Below are 11,170 nucleotides of genomic sequence, written 5' to 3'. Positions count from 1 at the left end.
TAAAGTGTTGCAATGCTAATCTTAATTATTAATGAATTCCTATATTATCATCGTTAGTGCATTTCAGAAAGATGTAGTCTATGCTGAAAACCTCTGAAGTGTGAAGAAGTAGTATTTAACAGGACGTAACGTGTTATGTGCAATCTCATTCTGCTGTAGTCTGTTACTGCATGACTGCTGCAACATTCCCATTATCTAGCATTTGTGACCCTAAAAGACCCAGGTCTGAGATTGTTATTATGGCTTAAAAATCAAATTATTCATAAGAACCTTCTGATCAACATATTTAAACATTCTCCCTTTTAAAGCAGTTAGACGAAAACAGTTCCTGATTTATTCTCTTTCCTGCAACAGGTTGGAATACATTTCTTCTAAGAATTAAGTATTGAAATACTATAATACATTCAACAGAGAATTAGATTTTTCAGGTTGGTTGCAAAGCATTTTTATCTTCTGTGATGCATCCTTCATTCCACAATGGCCTTTAAGGCTCAAAATTAAGATTGCCTAAACCATGATAATATGAAGCTGGTATTCCTGGAGCAGAGAACTCAGCTTACGAGTCATGCTTAGAATCCTTACTGTCCCTTTTGGCAGAAAGCTTCACAGATCATAATAGACTTCTTGCTGTTGATTTGATATCTATTGCATATTGATTGAGGCTCCTTTCTCTCTGATAGCTCGTTAACATGTGTCTTTTAGCTTGATGCAATCTATACATGAATGCTTACTACATAGAAATGAGAAAGAACAAGTAAGAAATGAAAATCAATATAACTGCATTTATTCAAAGACTTTGCCTAAGCAGCTCCTCATTATAGTAAGTCTTTTCTGTGCTGACATCTGAAATAAGCTTCTTTGTCCCCCCTCCCTCCCCGATTGGTTGAAACTGTGAAGGAACATAGGAAGCATAGATTAAGTGCTGGTGGGCAGTAACCTGGCTTAAAACAGAGATAAATGTTAAAAACAGGTTGAGCATCTCAAAAAATGTTTTCTCTTTCTTTTCCAGCCCGTTCAGGAGAAGTGCATCATGACAGCTATAAAATGAATACCTTCAGTGGTGATGATGAATATGTGAAAATCAGCAATTTTTCTTCCTGTTCTCCCCGGTTCTATAAGGTAATAGATTTTGACAATACCAATTTTAATATGCTACAGAGAGAAACTTTTTAGAGATACAAAGTTAAGGAACATTTCTTCTAAAGAAAACATTTCCCTTTTTAAAGCGCTTAGACTCCAAATAAATACAAATGATATAGAAATTAACACCATTGGAGTTCACCAAAAATAATTAAAAATGTTTTTTTTTTTTATTTTAAACTAGTGCCTCAACAGTACAACTTCAATGGGGAAGTAAAATAGGAAAAGAAAATAAAAATTCCAAAGACATGCATCTGGAGCATTTCTCCCTGGGCCTCTGCTGAAAACAGGCTCTGTGGAACCTAGTCGGACATTCCCGGTCAACAAATGTTAAATAAATAAAAATAAAATAAAAAAAATATATTCAAAACCACCAATCATTGCTAGAAAATGACATCACAGCACTAAGTACCTATATTGCAATTCATTATTTAAACCCAAAGGTTGAAATGAGTTACACATAACAATATATTTGGCTTCTAATTGTAACAAAACTGTAGTTTTATTCGGTAGCAAATTACTGGATAAGCATATAATAAAAAGAACCAACCGAGATGTCAAGAGTCATGATGTTCAAAAAAAATGTTAGACCACTGATCTAGTTTCAGAAACATTTCTGATATTTCTAGTATATTCTGTGATTCTTTTTTCTAACTGTCCTAAATGTCTGTACAATATAAAACTTATTACAAGGGCATTTAACACAATAAACATCTGCTACCTGATAACAATTTGAAGACTTAAAAGCCACAACTTTATTCCCATTAATATACTGTATCATAGAACAATCCCAGTTGTGGACATTGTGTGACTGACTGTTCTCCATAAGACAGTTTGAACAGATGAAGGACAATTACTGGAATAAAATAGTTTGTGTGCAAAGTAGCTGAGTGACAAAAATATGATGACAGGATTCAGGCCAGTGCTGATTTTGTCCAATGTGCTTTTCTGGGAAAAGCTCAAAATTAAGTTATAAGCATGCTTATGTTTACTAAATAACAGAGAGGAAATTGTTTAATTGTGACAAGCTACCATTGAAAATACAGTAGGTGCAAGATTGCTAGTTCTAACCTGCCACTATTTGTCAAAAATGCTTTTCTTATAAAGGTTGCTTCACATTTATTTAAGATTGTAAGCTCAAGGACTATACAGGAAAAAAATAATGCAACACTAGTTTTATATTGGTCTTAGAGATTGTGCTGTTTACATTGAGATCAGACTTTAAATTATGATCACTTTTGCACCTGAGGTTGATGTTTAAATTAAAAGCTTTAAGGATTCATTTAGGTCCATGATTAGGCAAGGAAGGTATGTGTAAAGTGGTGAGTGCAAAGCCCCCATACCGATCCTTAGTCATGGTTGCTAACCCTAACTGCAACCTTGCCCCTGCCCCAACCCCATCGCTGTACATTACCTTAAGAATAACCCTTCCCTAACAGTATCACTATTCAGACAAAGCTCCTGGTATTACTGTTTTTTTTTTCTGTTAGGGTCATTGATCAGAAAAGGGGAATATTTGATGTTCATCATTAGATTGCTGTAGTAGTAGTAGTGTAAGTTATCCAGCCAACTTCCAAAGCTTTATGGCACCTTTCTCTCACCTGTATGTTTGTTAGATCTCAAGAGTGAAGCTGGCATAAATTAGATATATGGGTGGCAAAATCAGAAATTACTTGCCTTAAGTAAGCAGCAAGCCTTGCTTACTGCTGCAACGTCTCAGGTTTGATTGTCTGTTTTTTTATCAAAGTAGGCTGATTAAGTACCCCTGAACTATATGATGAGAATGAGGGTAGAGGTCTTGAAATATGTGTCTGAGGCAGGTATGAACGTGGCCTTTAGCAGCATTTTAGCATCACCAAGAATGATGCTTTAATGCAAAAGAAAGATTATGGGGGTTCCAATATATCACAGCTTGGGTGGAGATAGTAGACAGCCCTAACTGCTTTGCCAGGGATGGCCTGCACCTCTCCTTCCCAAGACTTCTGTATATTAGCCAAAACTTTCTCCACTTCATTGGTGCCTTTTTTAGTAAATGTCAGTTCTCAGAAGCTTACAACAAAACAGAACAGAATCCAGATGACATAATGTTATTGCTTCTCAGTGCTGAAAGCCTTCACAAAATAATTCCTTACCCTAGAAAACATCGATGTATGCATCATTATGCAGAACTGGTCCAAGACCATTGAAAGCATCTCATCCTTGCAGAGTTTCAACACCTACCATTAGTTCAGGTACAGTGCACTAGATGAAGGTACTAAATGTAGCAGTGAGTCCATATTTGCAAAAAAAAAAAAAAAAAAATCACCCACAGACTAGTTAGACAAATTAACAACAATCTGGAACTCCTCCATGCACATCTTGCTATTGACAAGACCCCTTATCACATGATGGCTAACTATAGGACCCCCTTCTATGTCCCCTTCAGTCCATAACTCCTAGCTAACTAGTATGGAGTCCTTATGCATTAAGCCAAACACCATTCTCCTACAGGAATTCAACTACCCCTTCATTAACTGGGAGACATAACTAACCACTGACATGTATGCTAATAGATTTCATGACTACATCAATAGAAACTCTCTGGACAAGTTATTCCACACCTCAGCCAGACTTGGACTTGGTACTTACAAATATGACACAGTCCTTACCAGTTGTAACTTCCTCCCTAGTCAAATTGGGGATCACAAGTCAGTCACATTCAACTTAAGACTGAAGCCAGAGGCATCCTCCAGTGCCACTGTATTGAGACATTATGCCAAGGCTAATCTGCTGAAACTGAGTGATAATCTGGCTAAATTCAAAATCCTCTTCCAACATGATGACCCCACTACTTATGCAGAATCCTTTAGTGCCAACTTCTTTGCAGATTTGAATAGCTGAATAGATTCTTTTGTCCCACTCCAATGAAAATACAATGACAAATTAAAAAATAAACCCGTATGATGGAAACCAAATATAAACAGACCCTATAATATAGAGAAAAAGAATGTTGTGCATGTAAAAATAAATGTAACTCTCAAGCTGCAAAAAAGTGCTTAGTAATCTTAACAGAGAACTCTAGACTTTGGTCAAATAAACCAAAGCCAGAAATTAGGTAAATATGACACATAAACAAAGGACCATGGGAAAGTCTTAACTATGTTAGAAGCTAGAACCAATGCCCATCACTGTGCAGAGCGAATAGTAAATGATATCACATACTCGGACTCAGAGGATATTGCCGGTCTACTGGTGGATAATGTTAGCAATAACTTCACCCTCCCCTTACATTCCCAGATTTCATTTCTGTATCTACAGCCCTTCTCAAAGATCCCATCAGTAAGTTTGCAATGCATTATCAATGGCAAAAAACACTTCTTCTATGGGATCAGATATCATACCAGACTAATTGCTGGCCAGTCTGAAACAAGACCTGTCAGATCCCCTCCCCCAACACACACACACACACACACACACACACACACACACACACACACACACACACACACACACACACACACACACACACACACACACACACACACACACACACAGGCTTCTTAATATCAGCTTCCAAGCAGGCTCTGTGATGAATGAATGGAGGACAGAAACTATCCTTCCCTTGCACAAAGGTGGGGTGTCAGTAGACCCAAGAAATTATAAGCCAGTACGTCGACCAGCCTCATCTATAAGGTTATGGAAAGGATCAATATGGAGTTAATAAACAAGGACATTGGTAATCTACATACTCTAGATCAAAGCCAGTTCAGATCTGTTAAGGGCACATCCTACCTACTTAACCTGATTTTTTTAATTCTTCAAAAAGGGAAACCAGTAAACAGTGCATACCTAGACTTCACAAATGTGTTTAACACCAGATATCACAGCTAGATGTTAATTCCTATGTAACTCATTGGATAGCAAACTGACCCATAAGAAAAACACAGAAAAATATTGGGCAGCTCTACATCCTCCAAAACACCTGCTGGGCCACTCATTTTTGTCATTTACTTCTCAGAGGCCAAAGCTACTGCTAAGGACTTATTGCTGACCAAGTCTGCAGATAGCTGTAAACTTGGTGCCAACATAAACTCCACATGAACACCAAGTTCTGCAAAGAGGACCTTTCCCAAAAAAATAGCTGGTATCAAAACCATAAACTAAAAGTGAATGCCAAGAAATATATAATGGTATCCTTCAGCAAACAAGAAGCCCCTTGTAACTATTACATTGACAACACACCCCAGAAAATGATTCCAATAGTTAGAGGCCTGGGAACCTGTCCTTTGATCATCATATATCCATTATTGTAAGAAAGTGCTTTATTATAGCACAACTTATTACTGAGAGTGTGGTGCCAGGGCATCATTCCACTGTATTCTGCACTTATCAGGCAGATCATGAAATATAATGCCCCCTTTAGTATATACCTGCCCAAACATATGACACAACTCAAACGCCGATCTTGTCAGACATACAGCACATTTTGCAAGTGAAATGAGGGCAATATTAACCACTAGAGAAATCTAAATCTATTTTGTAACATAAATAGAGCATTTTGGAAGGTCAGATATATATCACAGAGAACATTACGTCTTTGTAATAATCTTCCTCTCTGCATAAAGCAAAGTAGTTTTCTTACACTATTTAAATGGAATCTGGATAAATGGATGGGTAACCACCAATTTAGCCTTGTTTTAGCATCCTGGTCCATCATGGGTAGGGGCAACATGTAAATGTAAATGTTTTGTTTGTCTCTGGATTATTCATAATTAAAATATAAGGGCTAAAAACACTTCATGTGAATGCTTAGTTAGGCTTCTAAAGATCCTCATAGATCAAGAGCCTAGTAAGCACCTATTAACCTGTGAATCTATTGGGGACTACCTTCCATTTTTTGTGAAGAAAGTCTTACATTTTTCTCTGAATTTATGTCTAAACGAATAGGGAAGTGTTTGTGTGGTCTCCAGATTCCCTATAAAGATTACCATATGTCTGGGCCTTTTTGCTTAGTGGAAGAACACAACATTTAGTCCTTTCAGTTCGTAGATCCACTACACCTAAAACTGTTAAAATCAGACATTGTTTTCTCTCCTTATGTTTAGAAAACCAAAGGTTAAAGCCTCTTACCTGTAGTGTAATGGAGCAAGGTCTGGTTCCAGGGATGTTCTCTCTCTGATCCCCAAGAAAAGAAAAGTATACAGCAAGCCTTTGATTTCCATTTTGGTTTCTTAATTGCCTCAGCATTTGACTGGTGACTCTGCTGTGGCCAACGTGGAGCCTTCAGATCACTCACTGACTTATCACAGCCCTTTGGAGTTGCTCCTCATGAAGTTGCTAAGGGCCAAGAGACAAGCACATCATCCAAGGCTGCTCATACATCTGCTTATGACATGGGAACCCACTCTTGACAGGAATGAAGGAGGCTGACATTATTACATTACAGGGTTGTACTGAGGAATCTCATTACCATGGTGATAACCACACTTCTTAGTGCTTCTTTTGCATAGACACTCCCAGGAAAAGAAAGCACAAACTGAAGCATACGTCACTCCGTCACCCCCTCAGCTAAGGAGTGAAAGATGAATGGTTTGTCTTTAAAATCATTCACTCATTAAAATATGAAACACCTCAACCTAAATAGAAAAGGTCACGTACCTTTGCAGATTCTGATTTAGAGTCTGGGGTACAGGAGATACAGATAGACTATGCTTCAAGAGTTTTTACACAAGATAACTAGAAATCAGTGTGTGAGAAAAAATATATTTTCTGACTCTTCATCTGAAGAGTTACATTTTTCTGACGCCACTGTCAGAAAGAAGGATTTTTTTTAATTGGGAACAAAAGGAAATATCTAAGACTCAGCAAAGGTATCTGGCTATTCTCTCTGTTTTACTTGTCTTAGAGGATGTTTTTAATGCAGGCAGCAGTTCTCCTAACAGTCAGCTACTAGCCCCTAGAAAATCTGATAAATTATATGAAATTGTAACAATCTCACAAATTTTTCATTTGAAACTCTAAGTCAGATCCTGCATTTGGTTCTCTTTCAAAATCAGTTTCTTCTAAGTACCTCATGGCATCTAGCACTATTCGTTTAAACATGGGAAGAAAGTGTATACTTTTTCCACCTTAGCCTTCAGAACAGTAAATTGTCAAGCTCACATGTCTACGTGTATTTTGGCTTCTTTTGAAAATACAAAAAAAATGATTACTGATCTTCCTTCCTCTGACATCCTTAAACTCTTTACTTTCATTAGTGTCTTGGATCATTAAATACTCTCTAAAGTGTTTGTATGACACCGCTTATGTTGCCTCTACAGCAGCTGCCATTGAGCCATTTATGAGGATATTTACGTGGAGATTTCTTGAGTACTCAGAATGAACCAGCAGAACCTATATGTGTACATACAACTGAAAAAGAAGTTCCTGTAATGCTGTCCTTAAGAAATTTTATGACAGGTGCATGTTAATCCAAGCAGATTCTAATGTTTTTTTTTTTTCATTCCCCTATTCCAAAGTATAATAATAACTTTCCTTGTAGCCCAGGTCCCTTCTGTGGGAAACAATTTGTAGCCCAGGTCCTTTCTGTGGGAGACAATACAAGCAATCCCAACAAAAAGGCAAACAAACGTTCAGAAAGGAGTGTCAGAGAGGTTCTGAAAAGAAAGGTGGAACTTCCCAAGCCCAAGGACAATCTAAAAAAGTAGATTGTCTATGTCTTTCATCAGTTTATTTCCCTTTCCCACCCTGGCAACCCCATACAGATTTCCCAAAACCTGTGCCTACACTTCTTTGGCATCAAATTACATTAGACACTTTGGTCCTGAGAATTATACAAAAAGTTAACAGAACAATTTTATTTTTGTCAATTATACAAATGGCTACAACTTGGAAGTGGGGTATTCTCCTCAATTCTGTAAATCAAACATTCCTGCTTTCTTGTATTTTGGATATTTTGTTGTCTCAGGGAGTAACAGAGCCTGTGCTAGCAGATCAGAGGAAAAAAGGCTTTTACCTGAGGCTTTTTGTGGTACCGAAGAAAGAAGAAACCTGGAGACTCATGCCAAACCATTATTTTATAAAACCTTCATGTTAAGATTCCAAAATTCAAAATGTTTTCTCTGTAGTCTCTATTACCATTTATTCCTCCATTCTTCTGATGGGATTCTTCTTCAAATAAGAGATAGAAAATTATGCAAACTCTGGATGACCAAAAGACTTCAGAAATTCTAGTTAATTCTTTTCTTATCTTGGAAGAAAGAGGCAACCCAATTCAAAACAGATTATCTCTAAACGTTTGTCCCACACCATTCATATCATGGCAAGTTTTTTCCAGGCAAACTCATAGCCCATTCTGTCAGGGCTATGGCTACTTCTACTACCTTTTGGTAAGGGACGAAGTCTTTAAATATTTTATAGGCAGCGACTTGGTCTTCTATTCATACCTTTAACATACACTACAAAATTTACTATTTCTCTAGGACTAAGGCAGGGTTTGCTAGGCCTATTCTCCAGGGGCTCCTGAATTCTGATTTTTCCACCCTTTTCCTTATAAGCTTTGGTATTTGTCCCATATAGCTTAGGCTACCACAACAGGGATATGCAGCAGTGATCTTATGAAGCACATAGGGTAGCTGTGTAAGCAGGTTTCCAGCCTCCCTTGCTTTCTGAGTTAAAAAAGCACTGCTTTCTGGCACCCGATATCTGCTTTTATGTTGGCTCACTCACAAGCTCTAGCAGAGGTATGGGCACAAGGAAGGTGCCCTAAAGGTACGGAATTCCAGGAACACTTCCAGTTAAGTGTAGGCTACTGCAACAGTGATATAGGTTCATAGGTTCAAAGGTAGGTACTAGGCTATCGGCCCAAGGGCCTACATAAGCATAACCAACAAGGTTCCCTGGCTTACACAACCAAAGAAAGTTATTTTCCTGTGCCACTGTCGAGCAGAGACACAGACGTGATCCCTGGGGTGTATTTCCTATTTCCCATCCACTCATCAAGATTTTTCTTGAAGAGTGCTAATGAAGAACTTTGCTTGACATAGATGGGTAGCCTGTTCCAGAGTATGGGAAATCTTTGGGACAGGAATCTATCCCTCCAGCATGTCCTGTTTATTGTGTTGACAAGGTTTAGGTCCCTAGAGCGTGTAGCTCGGAGTGATTGGGATTTCTTTAGGTGTAGCAAGTCCAACAGCTCTGGGTTTGACATAGCATTATATGTTAGGCAGAGATCACCCCGGAGTAGGTGATATGCTATGGAGTAAAGCTGGAGTTTTTTGAGACGGTCAGTGTAGGGCATCTGTTTGAGGCCAGTAATCCTCTTTGTGAGGTACTTCTGTGGCCTTTCTAGCTGCTGCAGATGTCTTGTGAGGTACATTCCAAAAGGGGCATTGTACTCTATAATGGGTCTAATGAGTGTCAAGTAGAGGGGAACATTGACCTCTTTTTTTCCTGGATGAGAACCCTTTTAAGATGAGGTTTGCCATGTAGAAGGACTTCCTGACTACTGTGGCGATGTGACTATCAAAGGACAGACTACTGTCCACCTGGGTCCCAAGGTCTCTTATCACACATTTGGTGTTAAGTAAACTGCTGTCTATGTAGTAGTTCATGGGTACAGAGTTTTTACCAAAGGGGATGACAATGCACTTTTTGGCATTGAGCTTGAGGCCATGGCTCTGACACCAGACATCTGTCTCAGCGAGGCCCTTCTGTAGGATTTCCACATCATTTGGGGACTTGACTATGGTTCCTAGTTTGCAGTCATCTGTGAACTTCATTAGGCAGAGGCCTTCTGTGTTAGCCTGTACTTCAGAGAAGTAGATACCAAACAGTAGAGGTCCCAGGACTGAACCCTGTGGTACTCCGCTTGTCACTGGTTTGAGGTCAGATTTGGAGTGTGCAACTTTTACAGTGTGGGTTCTGTCAGTGAGCCAGTTGGCAACCCATCTTGTGACATAGGGATTTATACCTAGTTTAGTGAGTTTAGCTATAATTCCAGAATGGGGGATGGTGTAGAAAGCCTTGGCGAGGTCAAGATAGGCTGTGTGAACCACCTTACCCTCATCTACGGCTTTGGTGACTGTCTCAAAGAAGTTGATCAGGTTCAGGAGGCATGCTCTGCCTTTCACCAACATGAACTGGGTAGGATCCAGAGTTTGGAGGTTACCAATGTCTTTGTTTATGAGTTCCATGATGATACGTTCCATGGCCTTGCAGACCAGGCTCGTCAGGTTAATAGGGCGATAGTTCCCGGGATCAGTGGTGGCTTCCCCTTTGTGGAGTAGGATAACTGTTGCTGTATGCCATTCAGTGGGTACAAAGCCTGATGTGAAGTTATGATTGAAAATGGTGCTTAGGTGCGGAGCCAGTTCATTCTGAAGTTTGTGTAAAATGCAGCCTGGGATGTTGTCCGGTCCCATGGATGCTGTGATTTTGGCTTTAGAGAGTGCAGCTTTTACCTGCGTAGTTGTGATTACAGGGACTCTGCATTCTTCCTGTATAGATATGGGCTCTTTAGGGGGTGGTGGGGGGTAAAGTTAGCACTGAACCTATCTGTCAGGATGTTGGCAATATTAGTTGGTTCTGTAATTTTTGTGCCGTTGTGCTGTAACTCTGAGCAGATCTGGTTGTTACCATTAAGATTCTTGACATAACTATAGAATGCTTTGTGGTTGTCCTTAGAATCAGTGGTGATTTTGTTTTCATAGCTAGCTTTGGAGGATCTTATAAGGGATCTCAACTTCTTACTGAGGCTGACCAGGGATCTCCTCCACTCTTGGGAATTTACTCTCTTTTGCAACAATTTCTTCCTTCTGTTGTACAGTTTGTTTATGGCAGGGGACCACCAGATTGGCTTCCTTTTTTTGGAGGATAGTGTCTTGGTTCTGTTTGGGATAGCACGATCCATGCACTCGTGTAAGTGCTTATAGAGTGCATTTGTGCAGGATTCAGCAGTCATAACTGTATTGTCCATCTGCATGTGTGTCATGAAGTTCACCACTTCTGTCCTAAGAAGCATGAAGTTGGCTTTGGCGAAATTTTTTACCAT

General features: G+C 39.1%; 1 long non-coding RNA gene across 1 annotated transcript in view; it reads left to right on the top strand.

Moving 5' to 3' along the window:
• LOC122812832 overlaps positions 1 to 1,128 on the top strand; it is an 11,547-nt gene extending 10,419 nt beyond the window's left edge. Inside the window, exon 3 of the long non-coding RNA XR_006366584.1 lies at positions 1,010 to 1,128. This is a non-coding gene — a long non-coding RNA (uncharacterized LOC122812832). The remainder of the gene's footprint in view (positions 1 to 1,009) is intronic.
• The last annotated feature ends 10,042 nt before the right edge of the window (positions 1,129 to 11,170 follow it).

This window comes from Protopterus annectens, chromosome 10.part0 (genome assembly GCF_019279795.1).
Source record: "Protopterus annectens isolate FY-2018-M chromosome 10.part0, PAN1.0, whole genome shotgun sequence".
NCBI classification, from domain to species: domain Eukaryota; kingdom Metazoa; phylum Chordata; order Ceratodontiformes; family Protopteridae; genus Protopterus; species Protopterus annectens.
This window is presented reverse-complemented; position numbering and strand designations above follow the sequence as displayed.